The sequence below is a fragment of the Hemitrygon akajei genome, chromosome 8 (assembly GCF_048418815.1).
Source record: "Hemitrygon akajei chromosome 8, sHemAka1.3, whole genome shotgun sequence".
Lineage (NCBI taxonomy): Eukaryota > Metazoa > Chordata > Chondrichthyes > Myliobatiformes > Dasyatidae > Hemitrygon > Hemitrygon akajei.
The window spans coordinates 177,828,566-177,846,634 of record NC_133131.1 but is presented as its reverse complement, the minus strand read 5'-3'; the positions used below and the strand labels follow the sequence as shown (position 1 = coordinate 177,846,634).

General features: G+C 52.1%; 1 protein-coding gene across 1 annotated transcript in view; it reads left to right on the top strand.

Annotated features, from left to right (window-relative positions):
• Window positions 1-2,189, top strand: part of LOC140732549 (uncharacterized) — a 110,508-nt gene extending 108,319 nt beyond the window's left edge. The window contains exon 14 of the mRNA XM_073055318.1: window positions 2,094-2,189. The gene's annotated coding sequence lies outside the window, so the exon portion shown is untranslated. The remainder of the gene's footprint in view (window positions 1-2,093) is intronic.
• The last annotated feature ends 15,880 nt before the right edge of the window (window positions 2,190-18,069 follow it).

The window sequence follows — 18,069 nt, the reverse complement described above, 5'->3', positions numbered from 1 at the left end:
TCTGATGTTTCAATTAACTCCCCAAATTGATAATAGTCTTCACTATTGTTCCTTTTACCAAAATGCATTATCGTACATTTCCTAACACTGTATTCCATCTGCCACTTATTTATGCCAATTTTTCTAATATTTCTAAGTCCTACTGCAATCACTTTGCTTCCTAAGCACTACCTACCACTACCTATCTTCATATCATCCGCAAACTTTGCCACAAAGCCATCAAGTCCATTATCCAAATCATTGACAAACAGTGTGAAAAGCAGCAGTCCCAGTACTGACCCAGGGGGAATACCATTGGTCACTGGCTGCCAACCAGAAAAGGCATTCACATTCGGTGTCAGCTGCCTGTCAGCCATTCCTCTATCCATGGCATTATCTTTCCTGCAATTCCATAGGATTTTATCAAGGTAGGCAGTCTCATGTGTGGCACCTTATCAAGAGCCTTCTGAATATCCAAGTAAACAACATCGACTGCCTCTCCTTTATCCATTCTGCTTGTAACTTTTTCGAATAATTTTTAAAGATTTGTCAGATACGTTTTCCCTTTACAGAAACCATGCTGACTTTGACTTACTTGATCATTAGTCTCCAAGTAACCCGAAATCCCATCCTTAATAATGGACACTAACACATACCTACCACTGAAATTAAGTGAACTGGCCTATAATTCCGTTATTTTGCCTTCCTCCCTTCTTAAAGTGTGGGGTGACATTTGCAATCTTCCAGTCCTCCGGGATCATGTAAAAATCAAATGATCTTGAAAGATCATGACCAATGCAATCACTATCTCTTCAGAAGACTCTCCCAGGACCCTGGGATGTAGTCCATCTGATCCAGATGATTTATTCACCTTAGAACCATTGAATTTGCCTAGCACATTTTCCTTTGTAACTGCAAAGGCACTTACTCCTGCTCCCTGATTTTCACGTACTTCTAGCACATTGCTGGTGTCTTTCACAGTGAAGACTGATGCAAAGTACCCATTATGTTCATTTGCTATTTCTTTATCTCTCATTACTTCAGCAGCATAATTTTCCAACGATCCAATATAATCTCTAACCTCCCTTTTACTCTTTATGTAACTGAAAAAAACTTTTAGTATCCTACCTTATAGTATTGTCTACTTTGCCCTCAAAAATTCAACATTTCTGACCCTGTCACCTCTTTCTAAAGATATAATTCCAACACCACCACTTTCCTGCCTGTCCTTTTGATGCAAAGTATAGTCTTTGATGTTAATCTCCCAACTATGGTCATCTTTCAGCCATGACTCAATGATGCCCACAGTCATACTGACCAATCTCTAACTGTGCCAAAAGTTAGTCCAAAATGTATGCATATTTAAATACAGCACCTTCAGTCCTGCGTTCTTCACCCTTTTGAATTTTGTTTGGAGTACCAGAGCTGATATTTTCTGCTGATGACATTGACATGATTCTGGTGTGAAACATAGATTTTTTCACTTCAGCAATATTCCGTCGTGACCCAGCCACCTGAGCGTGATGCCAAGGCTCACCAATACCTATACTTCCCCAGAAGGCGAAAGAAATTTGACGTGCCCCTGTCGATCTTTGCCCGTTTTGATTGCAACACCAGGAAAGCATCAAATGTTTTCATAACAGTGTGCATAACAGTTTGATGTGGCAACTGCCCTGCTGATGACCAAAAGAAATGGGAGAGACTTATAGACCGCTCAGCGCATCACGGAAACCCACCTCCCTTCCTTGAACACTGCCTACATTTCTTGATGCCTCAGTAAAGCAGCCAGTATAATCAAAGATCCCACCCAAATTGACATTCTTCCTTCTCCCTGCCCCGGAACATCCCCTAATGTGCCAACATATTTTTAAAAAACTGAAAGCACTTACCATCTGATTCGATGAAGTTTCTACCAGCTGTTACAATAGAATTAAATAGTTCCTTCATGCGATAAGTTGGACATTTGACTTCACAATCTACCTCGTTATGGTTTTGCACCTTATTGTTTACCTGCACTGCTCTTTGCTCTACAGTCTGTTATTGTTTTAGCTCTTTCAATGCACTGCATATCGAGCTTTTGACATGACAGTAATAAACCAATTCCAACTTTACAGATTTCACCAGCCGCGTTCCTACGATAGAGAAGTCTGGGCGACTTGCAAACTCCGTGGCATGTTGTTCCGCTTCTGAGTTTATTCAAGAGACTCAACGGTGGACTTACTATTGTCCAGTGAACTACGGAAATAAATTTCTCTTATTGGCAGAAAGAATGTGTCACTTGTGGTCTCATTCATTGTCGTGGAGGGTGCAGTGAGTTCCCAGGACATTCACGCAATTGTTGAGTGGAAACTGATAATAAGTGCTTGTCAGTTAGCAGGGTTCGAGCTTCAGAATCACGAGGTTCTTGGTTCAAATCACATTTCATTTTTTTTTATCCTAGAAAACCTACCGGTAGGTTATATAGCATTGTAAATTGCCCATGATTAGGTTAGGGCAAATTGCAGTTGTGCGGTGCTGTGGCGGTGTTGCTCAAAGGTCCAAAAAGGACCACTCCGCAATGCATCGCTAAATAACAATATGAATGAACCCAGGTCCACGTAGCACACAGGTAATAGGGCCAACAGGAGGCTGGGTGTGTCGGTGGAATAGGACAACAGTCGGTAATCACATTGGGGTTAATCACACCACTTGAAGTCAACAAGGCTGGTACAGAATATTTCCCAAAATGAAACAGTGGTCAGAATGGATTCAAGATGTTGAAACAAGAAAAGGCAGATGTGTAAACTTTGTATAAGAGAAGCATCAGATGTCTCGGCAAAAACGCTCTAATGAGGAGCGTGTGATTAATGGCTGGTGATGTATAATTGATAAATAATTGTAACACCTCATGGACAAGTCTGTAATGATAAGATGGCAAAGGTCTGATATTATGGAGTGGAAATAGATGAAAAGATGAGAGGTTTGGTGTGCAGAATTCAAATTAGAGAGTTTGCTGTTTAGCTGAGAAGGGACATTTATGTACTCGGTGCCGGAGAAGCTTAGAAATGTCCTGCCGCAAAGAGTTGTGGGAGCTGATCATCGAGCTCATTCGGAGCGGAGCCTGGTGCGTTTCTGTACATAATGGGGAAGGAGAGAAAGAACATGTGGACAGTACCAGATAATGGCACGGAGGCAGCATATCGGCCTGATGCTGATCACTGATGTAATAGCCCGGTAGAACTAAACAGACTCCCCCTGCTCCAAATTCCAAAGTTGTTCTTTTTATTCCCTGTTCTGCTTCGACTTCTAAAACATTTAATGGTTTAGTCTCCCTGTAGTAGAGGATGCTAAAGATCAGGAACCCCCTGAGAGAGGAAATTACTTTCCAACTCCATAACAAATGGATAAGACTTCGTGAAATCCCGACGATGTGAAATATCCTCAAAGGGTTCCAATTTCCAGTACTTTAGAATTTCCCACGTTTCAATCCGAAAGCCCTTCACTTCTAAACTTCTGGGAATCTCAGAAGGTACAAGAGAGCTTGAAACGGGCTACGAAAACAGGCATACTCACAACATTTATTCTATGTCTCGACTAGCAGTTTATTGCCAGCATGGACATGGTGAGTGGAATTGATCTTCTCCGATACGTGACCCTATGACTCAAAACAACGGAGAATTCGCAATCATTCTTTCAGATTACTTTTCTCTGTATACCCTGAAGAGGCTCCAATCACAATAGATTGTAATAACAGATCACTGTTATACCAACCTAAAGAATAAATGTAACAAGATTGAAAGAGTGCAGAGACAATTTACAAGGATGTTGCTGGGTCTGCAGAATCTGAGTTAGAAGAAAAGATCGAAAACGACTGCATTCTTTAGAATGTCCAAGATTGAGAGAAGTTTTGATAGAGGTGTACAAAATTATGGGGTGTATACTTAGGGTAAATGCAAACAGATTTTTACACTGAGGTTGGGTGGACTACAACCATAGGTCATAGTTTAAGGGTGAAAAGTGAGAAGTTTAAGGGAAACATGGCATCAATCTTCTTCAGTCAGAGGGCCATGAGAGTGTGGAATGAGCTGCCAGCACAAGTGGTGCATGCAAACTTGATTTCAGTAGTTTGCCTCCCAGGTGCCAGAGTCCAAAAGTTTCTATCGAGTCCGCAATATCCTGAAGTCGGAAGAGGTTGTGGTACATTTTGGTACCAGCAACAAAGGTAGGAAAGCGAGGAGGTACTGACGGCAGAGTACAGGGAGTTATGAAGGAAGTTGTTGAGAAGCAGGACCACAAAGGTAGTAATCCCGGGATTATTGTCTGTACCACGTGACAGTCAATATGGGAATACGGTGAGGTGGAGGATAAATGTGCGGCTGAGGGATTGGAGCAGGGGTTAAGGATTCAGATTTCTGGATCATTGGGATCTCTTTTGGAGCAGCAGTGACCTGTAAAAAAAGGACAGGTTGCACTTGAATCTGAGGAGGACCAATATCCTGGCAGGGAGGTTTGCACAGGCTACTGGGGAGAATTTAAACTAGAATCGCTGGAGGTGGGAACTGAATTGAAGAGCCGGAAGGAGGGGTGGTTAGCTCACAAATCGAGAAAGTTTCTAGGCATTGTGAGAGGGGCGATGGGCAGGTGATAAGGAAGGGTTGCACTCAGACTGATGACTTGAGGTAAGTCTATTTTAATGCAAGGAGCATCATGAAGAAAGCAGATGAACTTAGACTGTGGATCAGTACTTGGAGTTATGATGTTGTGGCCATTACAAAGACTTGGATGGCAAGAATGCTACTTGGAACCATAGAACACTACAGCACAGTACAGGCCCTTCAGCCCTCCATGTTGTGCCGACTCATATAATCCTTTAAAAAAAAGTACTAAACCCACACTACCCCATAACCCTTCATTTTTCTTTCATCCATCTGCCTGTCCAACAGGCTCTTATATATCCCTAATGTTTAAGCCTCCACCACTGTCCCTGGTAAGTTATTCCAGGCACTCACAACCCTCTGTGTAAATAACTTACCCCTGATGTCTCCCCTAAACTTCCCTCCCTTAATTTTGTACATATGCCCTCTGTTGTTTGCTATTGGTGCCCTGCGAAACAGGTACTGACTATCCAACTTATCTATGCCTCTCATAATCTTGTAGACCTCTATCAAGTCCCCTCTCATTCCTCTACGCTCCAAAGAGAAAAGTCGCAGCTCTGCTAACCTTGCTTCATATGACTTGTTCTCCAAACCAGGCAACAACCTGGTAAATCTCCTCTGCACCCTCTCCATAGCTTCCACATCCTTCCTATAATGCGGTGACAAGAATTGAACACAATACTCTAAGTGCGGTCTCACCAGAGATTTGTAGAGTTACAACATGACCTCTCTACTCTTGAACTCAATCCCCCTGTTAATGAAGCTAAGCATCCCATAGACCTTCTTAACTACCCTATCGACCTGTGCAGCGACCTTGAGGGATGTATGGATTTGAACCCCAAGGTCCCTTTGTTCATCCACACTCTTAAGTAACTGACCATTAATCCTGTACTCAGTCTTCTGGTTTGTCCTTCCAAAATGCATCACCTCACACTTGTCCGGATTAAACTCCTTCTGCCATTTTTCTGCCCAACTCTGCAGCCTGTCTATATCCTCTTGTAACCTTCGACCACCTACAGCTCCATCCACTACTCCTCCAATCTTCGTGCCATCCGCAAATTTACTCACCCATCCTTCTGCCTCTACATCCGGATCATTTATAAAAATCACAAATAGCAGGGGTCCCAGGACAGATCCCTGCGGCACTCCACTAGTCACTGACCTCCAGGCAGAATACTTACCTTCCACAACTACCCTCTGCTTTCTTCCTTTAAGCCAATTTTTTATCCAAACAGCCAAGGTTCCACTTATCCCATGCCTCATGACTTTCTGGATGAGTCTCTTGTGAGGGACCTTTTCAAATGCTTTGCTAAAGTCCATGTAGACCACATCCACTGCCCTACCCTCATCAATTTCTTTTGTTACCTCTTCAAAAAACTCAATCAGGCTCATGAGGCACGATCTTCCCTTCAGAGAGCCATGTTGACTATCCATGAGTAGACTGTACTTCACCAAATGCTCGTAGATCCTATCCTTAAGAATCCTTTCCAGTAGTTTGCAGACCTCTGACGTAAGACTCACCAGTCTATAGTTCCCAGGTTTCTCCCTATTACCTTTTTTAAACAAGGGAAATACATTTGCCATTCTCCAGTTCTCCGGCACTTCCCCTGCAGCCAAAGAGGATTCAAAGATCATGGCTAATGCTACTGTGATCTCTCCTCTCAATTCCCACAACAACCTGGGGTGTATCAAATCCGGCCCTGGGGATTTATCCATCTTAATGTTTTTAAGAAGATCTAGGACTTCTTCTTCCTTAATCTCTACATTGTCCAGCACACAGGTCCGCTCTACTTCGACCTCATCCTGATCAAGATCCTTTTCACTTGTGAATACTGAAGCAAAGTATTCATTTAGGACCTCCCCAACCTCCTCCGCCTCCAGGCACATGTTGCCCTCTTTATCCTTTAGCGATCCCACCGTCGTTCTCGTCATCCTCCTATTCTTCACATACACATAGAATGCCTTGGGGTTCTCCTTAATTCTACATGCCAAGGCCTTCTCATGCCCCCTTCAAGCTCTCCTAAGTCCTTTCTTTAGCCCCTTCCTGGCTACCCTACATTTCTCGTAAGCCCCTCCTACTTCCTGCTTCTTATATCTAACATATGCTTCCTTTTTCCTCTTGACGAGTTGCCTCACGTGTTTCGTCAGACACGGTTCCCTTTTCCTACCATTTTTTCCGTGCCTCAGTGGGACAAACCTATCCTGAACCCAGCTCAAGTGGTCCCTAAGCTTCTCCCACATTACTTCTGTGCTTTCCCCTTTGAACATCTGTTTCCAGTTTACTCTCGCTAGTTCCTGCCTCATCCCTTCAAAGTTAGTCCTTCCCCAGTTAAGCACTTTACCATTTCGTCTGATTTTATCCCTTTCCATAGCTATGCTGAAGCTAAGGGAGTTGTGGTCACTCTCACCAAAATGTTCCCCCACCAAGAGGTCTGTCACCTGACCAGGTTCATTACCCAAAACTAGATCCAGTATAGCCTCTCCTCACATCGGCCAGTCCACATACTGTGTCAGGAATCCTTCTTGAACACACCTGACAAATTCAGCCCCATCTATCCCCCTTGCACTCAGGAGGTGCTAGTCAATATGAGGGAAGTTGAAATCACCTATAACTACTACCCTGTATTTCCTGCACCAATCTAAAATCTGCCTGCTTATCTGCTCCTCGGTGTCCTGAGGGCTATTTGAGGGCCTATAGACTACTCCCAGCACAGTGATTGATCCGTTCCTATTTCTGACTTCCACCCAGACTGACTCCGTGGACACTCCTTCTGCAGCATCCTCCCTTTCTATAGCCGTGATACTATCCCTGACCAGCAATGCCACTCCCCCCCTTTTCTACCTCCCATCCTATTCCTTTTAAAACAACTGAACCCCGGGACCTGCATCATCCAATCCTGCCCTTCCTCCAACCAAGTTTCAGTAACGGCCACAACATCGTAGTTCCACGTACTAATCTATGCTCTAAGTTCATCCTCCTTGTTCCTAATACTCCTAGCATTGAAATAGACACATTTCAACCCCTTTAACTGGCTACAATCATGTTCTGTCCCCTGCCTGTCCTTCCTCATCAACTCAGAACTCTTAGCATCATGCCCTTGTCCTTCTACCTTAATCCCTGCACTCACATTCCGATTCCCACCCCACTGCCAAACTACTTTAAACCCTCCCCAACAGCTCTATCAAACCTGCCCGCCAGGATATTGGTCCCCCTGGGATTCAAGTGCAACCTGTCCTTTTTGTACAGGTCACATCCGCCCCAAAAGAAGTCCCAATGATCCAGAAATCTGAATCCCTGCCCCCTGCTCCAATCCCTCAGCCGCGCATTTATCCTCCACCTCATTCTATTCCTATTCTCACTGTCGCGTGGCACACGCAGTAATCCCGAGATTACTGCCTTTGAGGTCCTGCTTTTCAACTTCCTTCCTAACTCCCTGTAGTCTTCTTTCAGGTCCTCTTCCCTTTTCCTACATATGTCATTGGTACCAATATGTACCACGACCTCCAGCTGTTCTCTCTCCCACCACAGGATATCTTAGCCGTGATTAGAAACATCCCGGACCCTGGCGCCTGGGAAGCAAACTGCCATCTGAGTTTCTTTCCTGTATCCACAGAATCACCTGTCTGAACCCCTGACTATAGAGTCCCCTATCACTACTGCCTTTCTCTTCCTTTCCCTTCACTTCTGAGCCACAGGGCCAGACTCTGTGTTGGAGGCACGGCCACTGTCTCTTCCCCCAGGTAGGCTGTCCCCCCCAACAGTACTCAAACAGGAGTACTTATTGTCAAGGGGTACAGCCACAGGGATACTCTCTAGTACCTGACTCTTCCCTTTCCCTCTCCTGACTGTGACCCACTTGTCTGTCGCCCGTGACCCCGGAGTGACCACCTGCCTATAACTCCTCTCTATCACCTCCTTGTTCTCTCTCTGACTAGGCGAAAGTCATCGAGCTGCATCTCCATTTCCCTAACACGGTCCCTTAGGAGCTGCAGCTCGATTCACCGGGTGCAGATGTGGCCGTCCAGGACACCGGGAGACTCCAGGACTTCCCACGTCTAACACCGACCACAGAAAACTGGCCTCACACACATACTACCTCCTTTTGCAATCAACAACTGTCTCACCTCGTCCCATTACCGGCGAAACCTGTTGAGCCAAAGCCCTTTCACTCTGCTCCCCGCTCCCAATGCTGCCCGCTGGATGGGGCTGCCTTCTGGCGTTCGTGCTCAACTGGCTGACGTCACACGCCTGCGCAGTCTGCCTTTCTCTTCCCCCGAGAACTCAAAATGTCTTCCCGCTGGAAATCCTTGGGTGCTCTCCCGCTGCCTTCTTCTTCCGAATCTCAGAGTGCCAGACTTTAGATTTTCAGAAAGGACAGAGAGGCAGGCAAAACAGGTGGGGCCGTGGCACTGCTGATCAGAGATAGTGTTTTCATGGTCCAGTCCGCGATATCCGCATTCCGGTTCACGGTCCGGTCCATCGATCCTTATTTCACCTTTTCCGGTTTTCCCGGTTCTGTTCAGGCACCTGATCCTCGTTTCGGGCTGGCACTTAAATACCTCTGCAAACCACTGTTCTCTCTCTCCCCTCCCTTCTGAATCCCCGGCAGTTACTTTGATCGAGCACACGCCCCCCCCCCCCTCCCCCGCCAGCTCTCTCTCGCCCCCCCCCCCCCGCCAGCTCTCTCTCGCCCCCTCCCCCCTTACCCCGGCTCTCTCTCTCGCCCCCTACCCCCTTACCCCGGCTCTCTCTCTCGCACCCGCCCCACTTACCCCGGCTGTCTCTCTCGCACCCGCCCCACTTACCCCGGCTCTCTCTCGCGCCCGCCCCCCCTTCCCAGCTCTCCCTCCCGCGCCCGCCCCCCTTCCCGCCTCTCTCTCGCGCCCGCCCCCCCTTCCCAGCTCTCCCTCCCGCGCCCGCCCCCCCTTCCCAGCTCTCCCTCCCGCGCCCGCCCCCCTTCCCGCCTCTCTCCCGCGCCCGCCCCCCTTCCCAGCTCTCCCTCCCGCGCCCGCCCCCCTTCCCAGCTCTCCCTCTCGCACCCGACCCCCTTCCCGCCTCTCTCTCGCGCCCGCCCCCCTTCCCAGCTCTCCCTCCCGCGCCCGCCCCCCTTCCCACCTCTCTCTCGCGCCCGCCCCCCTTCCCAGCTCTCCCTCCCGCACCCGCCCCCCTTCCCGCCTCTCTCTCGCACCCGCCCCCCTTCCCAGCTCTCTCTCGCGCCCGCCCCCCTTCCCAGCTCTCCCTCCCGTGCCCGCCCCCTTCCCCGCTCTCCCTCCCGCATCCGCCCCCCTTCCCAGCTCTCCCTCCCGCGCCCGTCCCCTTCCCGGCTCTCACTCTCGCCCCCTCCCCCCTTACCCCGGCACTCTCTCTCGCCCCCTCCCCCCTTACCCCGGCTCTCTCTCTCGCACCCGCCCCCCTTCCCGGCTCTCCCTCCCGCGCCCGCCCCCTTCCCGGCTCTCCCTCTCGCACCCGCCCCCCCCCGCCAGCTCTCTCTCTCGCACCCGCCCCCCGCCAGCTCTCTCTCTCGCACCCGACCCCCGCCAGCTCTCTCTCGCACCCACCCCCCCGCCAGCTCTCTCTCGCACCCGCCCCCCCCCCCCGCCAGCTCTCTCTCGCACCCGCCCCCTTCCCACCTCTCTCTCGCACCCGCCCCCCTTCCCACCTCTCTCTCGCACCCGCCCCCCTTCCCAGCTCTCCCTCCGGCGCCCGCCCCCTTCCCGGCTCTCTCTCTCGCCCCCTCCCCCCTTACCCCGGCTCTCCCTCCCGCGCCCGCCCCCTTCCTGGCTCTCCCTCTCGCACCCGCCCCCCCGCCAGCTCTCTCTCTCGCACCCGCCCCCCCGCCAGCTCTCTCTCGCACCCACCCCCCGCCAGCTCTCTCACGCACCCGCCCCCCTTCCCACCTCTCTCTCGCACCCACCCCCCCTTCCCAGCTCTCCCTCCGGCGCCCGCCCCCTTCCCGGCTCTCTCTCTCGCCCCCTCCCCCCCTTACCCCGGCTCTCTCTCTCGCACCCGCCCCCCTTCCCGGCTCTCCCTCCCGCGCCCGCCCCCTTCCCGGCTCTCCCTCTCGCACCCGCCCCCCCCGCCAGCTCTCTCTCTCGCACCCGCCCCCTTCCCAGCTCTCCCTCTCGCACCCGACCAACTTCCCGCCTCTCTCTCGCGCCCGCCCCCCTTCCCGCCTCTCTCTCGCGCCCGCCCCCCTTCCCAGCTCTCCCTTCCGCGCCCGCCCCCTTCCCAGCTCTCCCTCTCGCACCCACCCCCCTTCCCGCCTCTATCTCGCGCCCCGCCCCCCTTCCCAGCTCTCCCTCCCGCGCCCGCCCCCTTCCCAGCTCTCCCTCTCGCACCCGCCCCCCCTTCCCAGCTCCCTCTCGCGCCCGCCCCCTTCCCAGCTCTCCCTCCCGCGTCCACCCCCCCTCTCAGCTCTCCCTCCCGCGCCCACCCCGTTCCCAGCTCCCTCTTGCGCCCGCCCCCTTCCCCGCTCTCCCTCCCGCATCCGCCCCCCTTCCCAGCTCTCCCACCCACGCCCGCCCCCCTTCCCAGTTCTCCCTCCCACGCCCGCCCCCTTCCCAGCTCTCCCTCCCGCATCCGCCCCCCTTCCCGCCTCTCTCTCGCACCCGCCCCCCTTCCCAGCTCTCCCTCCCATGCCTGCCGCCTTCCCAGCTCTCCCTCCCGTGCCCGCCCCCTTCCCCGCTCTCCCTCCTGCATCCGCCCCCCTTCCCGCCTCTCTCTCGCACCCACCCCCCTTCCCGCCTCTCTCTCGCGCCTGCCCCGTTCCCAGCTCTCTCTCGCACCCGCCCCCCTTCCCGCCTCTCTCTCGCGCCCGCCCCCCCTCTCAGCTCTCCCTCCCGCGCCCGCCCCCTTCCCAGCTCCCTCTTACGCCCGCCCCCTTCCCAGCTCTCCCGCATCCGCCCCCCTTCTCAGCTCTCCCTCTCGCGCCCGCCCCCCCTCTCAGCTCTCACTCCCGCGCCCGCCCCCTTCCCAGCTCTCCCTCCCGCATCCGCCCCCTTCCCCGCTCTCCCTCCCGCATCCGTCCTCCTTCTCAGCTCTCCCTCCCGCGCCCGCCCCCCCTTCACGCCTCTCTCTCGCACCCGCCCCCCCTTCCCGCCTCTCTCTCGCACCCGCCCCCCTTCCCAGCTCTCCCTCCCGCGACCGCCCCCTTCCCCGCTCTCCCTCTCGCACCCGCCCCCCTTCCCGCCTCTCTCTCGTGCCCGCCCCCCTTCCCAGCTCTCCCTTCCGCGTCCACCCCCCCTCTCAGCTCTCCCTCCCGCACCCACCCCCCTTCCCGCCTCTCTCTCGCGCCCGCCCCCCCGCCGTCTCCTTCTCGCACCCGCCCCCTTCCCAGCTCTCTCTCTCGCGCCCGCTACCTAGTGTTGGAAACTGTCTGTGTCCACGTCTTTGCGATGTAGGTCCAGCTATCTGCTGCTACCTTGTGTTGGGAATCGTCTCATCTTATTCTGTGTTCTGTGTAATGAGTCCCGGCCCCACGTCCTGAACCCAACTAGGGGTCCCGGCTCTGTGTTCTGTGTAATGAGTCCCGGCCCCATGTCCTGAACCCAAGGAGGGGTCCCGGCTCTGTGTTCTGTGTGATGAGTCCTGGCCCCACGTCCGGTACCCAAGGAGGGGTCCCGGCTCTACGTTCTGTGCAATGAGTCCCGGCCCCACGTCCTGTACCCAAGGAGGGGTCCCGGCTCTGTGTTCTGTGTAATGAGTCCCGGCCCCACGTCCTGAACCCAAGGAGGGGTCCCGGCTCTGCGTTCTGTGTGATGAGTCCCGGCCCCACGTCCCGTTCCCAAGGAGGGGTCCTGGCTCTGTGTTCTGTGTAATGAGTCCCGGCCCCACGTCCTGTACCCAAGGAGGGGTCCTGGCTCTGAGTTCTGTGTAATGAGTCCCGGCCCCACGTCCTGTACCCAAGGAGGGGTCCCGGCTCTGTGTTCTGTGTAATGAGTCCCGGCCGTACGTCCCGTTCCCAAGGAGGGGTCCCGGCTCTGTGTTCTGTGTAATGAGTCCCGGCCCCACGTCCTGTACCCAAGGAGGGGTCCCGGCTCTGTGTTCTGTGTGATGAGTCCTGGCCCCACGTCCTGTACCCAAGGAGGGGTCCTGGCTCTGTGTTCTGTGTAATGAGTCCTGGCCCCACGTCCTGTACCCAAGGAGGGGTCCCGGCTCTGTGTTCTGTGTAATGAGTCCTGGCCCCACGTCCTGTACCCAAGGAGGGGTCCCGGCTCTGTGTTCTGTGTAATGAGTCCTGGCCCCACGTCCTGTACCCAAGGAGGGGTCCCGGCTCTGTATTCTGTGTAATGAGTCCCGGCCCTACGTCCTGTACCCAAGGAGGGGTCCCGGCTGTGCGTTCTGTGTAATGAGTCCCGGCCCCACGTCCTGTACCCAAGGAGGGGTCCCGGCTCTGTGTTCTGTGTAATGAGTCCCGGCCCCACGTCCTGTACCCAAGGAGGGGTCCCGGCTCTGTATTCTGTGTAATGAGTCCCGGCCCTACGTCCTGTACCCAAGGAGGGGTCCCGGCTGTGCGTTCTGTGTAATGAGTCCCGGCCCCACGTCCTGTACCCAAGGAGGGGTCCCGGCTCTGTGTTCTGTGTAATGAGTCCCAGCCCCACGTCCTGTACCCAAGGAGGGGTCCTGGCTCTGTGTTCTGTGGAATGAGTCCCGGCCCTACGTCCTGTACCCAAGGAGGGGTCCCGGCTCTGCGTTCTGTGTGATGAGTCCCGGCCCCACGTCCTGTACCCAAGGAGGGGTCCCGGCTGTGCGTTCTGTGTAATGAGTCCCGGCCCCACGTCCTGTACCCAAGGAGGGGTCCTGGCTCTGTGTTCTGTGTAATGAGTCCCGGCCCTACGTCCTGTACCCAAGGAGGGGTCCTGGCTCTGTGTTTTGTGTGATGAGTCCCGGCCCCACGTCCTGTACCCAAGGAGGGGTCCCGGCTCTGTGTTCTGTGTGATGAGTCCCGGCCCCACGTCCTGTACCCAAGGAGGGGTCCTGGCTCTGTGTTCTGTGTAATGAGTCCCGGCCCCACGTCCTGTACCCAAGGAGGGGTCCCGGCTCTGTGTTCTGTGTAATGAGTCCCGGCCCCACGTCCTGTACCCAAGGAGGGGTCCCGGCTCTGTGTTCTGTGTGATGAGTCCCGGCCCTACGTCCTGTACCCAAGGAGGGGTCCCGGCTCTGCGTTCTGTGTAATGAGTCCCGGCCTCACGTCCTGTACCCAAGGAGGGGTCCTGGCTCTGCGTTCTGTGTAATGAGTCCTGGCCCCACGTCCTGTACCCAAGGAGGGGTCCCGGCTCTGCGTTCTGTGTGATGAGTCCCGGCCCCACGTCCTGTACCCAAGGAGGGGTCCCGGCTGTGCGTTCTGTGTAATGAGTCCCGGCCCTACGTCCTGTACCCAAGGAGGGGTCCTGGCTCTGTGTTCTGTGTTCCTGCCTCTTCTTCGACCAAGGCTCTGCGTTCCTGTCTCTCCCTCAACCAGGTCAAGGCTTTGGGGTCTCGTCCAGTCCTAGCCACGCCCAAGAACCTTGTCCTGTCCAAGCCACGGCTTCGTGTTCTCGCCTTGTCCATGTGCTTCGCCCAGCCCAGGAGTACCTTGCCCAGCCCGGTGCTGGGGTTCCCTCGTCCTGTCCGGGAGTCTCACGTCCAGTCCTGTTGCCACTTCTCATACTGTATCCATGTCTTGTCCTCGCCTAGTTCTGGAGTCTGAGCCCGAGTCAAGACCCAGATTCTAGGTCCTTGTCCAGTCTCTGGCTCGGAGTCCAAGCCTAGGCTCCTAGTTCCCAGTTCTATGTCCTGGTTCTGCTATCCTAGTCAAGTCCTCGCCCAGGCCTGGAATCCTTGTCTCATCCAGGGCCTGTGTCATGTCCAGCGTCCTTTCTTCCCCCCTTTCTGTGCTTCCTTCTCACACCTAGTCCTGTTCCTGGTAGTTCAGTGTCTGCGTCCTGCATTTGAGTCCACTCCAACGCCCCACCTTATGACATTTCTAGCAGTTCTGAAAACCTAGAAGGGGCCTGCACCCTGAAAGAAACTATTGTCTCTGTCCTTTAGTGCCTCTCCGTTTCTGCACTCCCCGAGTGCTATATTCTCCTGTAGACAGTTTATAATGATTGAAGCAATATTTGAGAAATGCTTGGTGTGGCCAGCCTAATTGATATACCTCGTGTGAATCAGTGTTCCTCTATATTCAGATACGTGTGATCCCACAGAACCGTCACCCTACCATGGCCAGTATTACCCGAGGGCTGTTCATTAATTAGATCTAAAAATTAACTATTATTCCCTCTGGGACACCTGACGTGAGCTTTCACCTTCATAACTGTGTTCTTCTACCCTCACATATATCCCACAGATGACTCTCTTCTCACCATTCTGAATAACCGAGGATTCATTTATAAAAATGGAGGTTTTCCTTTGAGTCTGTGTTCTCTGGTATTGCTTTCTGTTCTCCTTTCAGTTCCCCCTTATTACTTTGATACAAATGGTCCCTTGAGGTCACTTGTGGTCATGTCCTGACTCCTATGCAGTTCTCCAGTGCACTGAAGGTTATCTGCAAGGAGGGTAGAAACTTTAATATCCTTTAGAACTACATCACAACCCAGCAGTGCCAAGGTTGACTGAAAAAGACATTTTATTTACTTCACCCCTCCCCTCCTGGCTTCAACTATCACCTTCCTCCCCTCACCCCAACTTGTAATGCTGTCTCCTAATCTTTTTTCCTCCAGTGATGTGGAAGGGTATCAGCCAGAAACACTGACTGAACTATTTCCATAGAAGCTGCCTGGCCTGCTGAGTTCCTCCAGTACTTTTTAAGTGTTGCTTGGATCTCCAGCATCTGCAGATTTTCTCTTGTTTGTGAGCAGCTAGATAAATATGTGATTTCAGAAGCTGAGGGAATTAACACTGACCTGTTGTATGGATCAGTCCAATATTCAAAATGACCTTCCATTTGCAATTTACATGACAACACACTCACTGCATCCAAAGCACTTTTCAAAGAAGGATGCTTATGTGAGAATGCTGTTTTTGGACTAGAATTCAACATAAAACACCATAATTCCCTCCAGGCTTGACAAGAAACTTAGAGACCTCAACCTTCACCCGGCCTTGTGCAGCTGGATCATGGACTTCCTGTCAGATCACCGGCAGGTGGTTAGAGTGGGCTCTCTCACCTCTGCCCCTTGACCCTCGGCACAGCTGCCCCTCAGGGCTGTGTCCAAAGCCCCCTCCTTTACTCCCTGTACACCCATGACTGTGTCACCACCCGCAGCTCCAATGTGTTAATTAAATTGGCTGATGACACTACACTGATTGGCCTAATCTTAAATACTATCGAGACAACCTACAGAGAAGTCATCACCCTGACACAGTGGTGTCAAGAAAACAACCTCTCCCTCAATATTACAAAAACAAAGGAGCTGGTTATGGACTACAGGAGGAATGGAGGCAGGCTAGCCCCTATTGACATCAATGGAGCTTGGGTCGAGAGGGTGAACAGCTTTAAGTTCCTCGGCATACACAGGAGTAAGGATCTCATGTGCTCTGCACATATCGGCTGTGTGGTGTGTTATGAGTGATGAACAGACTTGATGGACAATGGGGTGCAGAGTTAACCATCCCCCCCCCGAGAACCGTGAACTATTGCTGTTGCTATGCTGCTCATGATAGAGAGAGACGAAACACAGGCACGAACGTTTGCTACAGACAAGAGGGAGAGAGAGACTGTTGATTTATTGTATTTTGACTCTTCCTGGATTATTTACCTTTCACTACAAGGACTTTACTTTGCTCGTTAACATTCCTCAGGAGACAGCAGGAGTGACCTGATTTAATGAACACAGTCATTCAGAGTTTATGGATAGCTGAGACCCCGTTAGTAGGAATAAAAGACAGGTCTGGGGAGACACCCCTCAGACACACCAGTGGACACTGACTGAATGTTGTGAACCCACAGAAAGGTGGAGGCTTCAGAGACTGAATCAGGAGATCGGTCAGTAAAGCTCTCAGTGTAACGGCGGGGCCGGTGGAGTCCACCACAGAAGAACAGTCTAGCTGAAGGACGGAGGGGTCATAACTGAATGGCCGCAACGACACGATGAATTAAGAAAGCCACAGGAAGGTTTGCCTGCTGCAGCTGTTACATCTCGCTCGCTCTCTCTCTCTCTCCAACGATTACCACACAACAACTATACCTACCTCAGCACGCATGAACTGAACTGAACTTTATACTTTTCTATGACAATTCATTTACCCCTAGACATCGATAGAGCTTGTTTATTATTGCTTATTATTATTCCTACACTTTTAGGTTTATTATTGCTAACTTGTGTTGTATGTATATTTGCTGTATTGGTATTGTTTTGCTTATTTTACTAATAAACACTTTTGAATATAGTACCACCAGTCTCCAACGGATACTTCTATCTTTGCTGGTCCGACACCCAGTTACGGGGTACGTAACAAATTGGGGCCTCGTCTTGGGATTTGATTACCAAATTGGGGGGCTAGTGAATCGGGATAGAGTTCCCTTATCTGATCTGGTTGTGCGGATAACCAGACGGGAAACCAGCAGAGATGGAAATTGACAAATCTTTAAAAGAACCAACTACCGGGGCATTAGAGGATACCAGAAAGTTGGAATTGGTGAGTGCTGCGAGACGATTGACTCTCTCGGCCGGCGATGAGAATGTTGGAAATACAGAGAGCATTAGCAGAGTATTATGTATCCCAAGGTGTGTTTCCGTCGGGGGCATTGGACCTGTTCCCTGAGAGGAAACCAGCCAAGGGAGCGGATCAGTTACATATAGAAAGATTAATGTTGGCTGCGGAGAAGGAGAAAACGGAGCATGAGTTCCAGATAAAGGATATGGAAGCTGCAAAGCAGAGAGAAGAAGCTGATAAGCAGAGGGAGGAAAGTGGGGAAGAGAAGCAGCATGAGCTGGAAATAGAGAAGTTAAAGGCATCGCAGGGAAGAGACCGGGCAGCAGACCCAAATGAGGGGGTTCAAGATTGTTCAGGAGATCCAGTTGGTACCTCCATTCAAGGAGATGGATGTCGATAAGTTCTTCCTTCATTTTGAGAAAGTGGCTGTGAATCAGAGGGGAAATGGGCTGTTCTGTTACAGAGTGTACTTAGGGGGAAGGCTCAGCAAGCGTATTCGACATTTGTCCATGGATGAGTCTAAGGATTATGAGGAAGTAAAAAGGGCTGTACTGAGGAGTTACGAGTTGGTGCCAGAGGCATACCGGCAGAAGTTCCGGAACTTGAGAAAGCCGTGGAACCACACGTATTTAGAGTTTGCCCGTGAGATGCAAATGTATTGTGAGCATTGGAGAGCCTCAAAAGGGGTCGTTGGAGATTATGATAAACTGTTACAGTTAATGCTGATTGAGCAGTTCAAAGGTTGTATCCCTGAAGGTATGAAGACGTATTTGGACGAGAAGGAGACAGAGACTCTGTCCGCGACTGCCAAGTTAG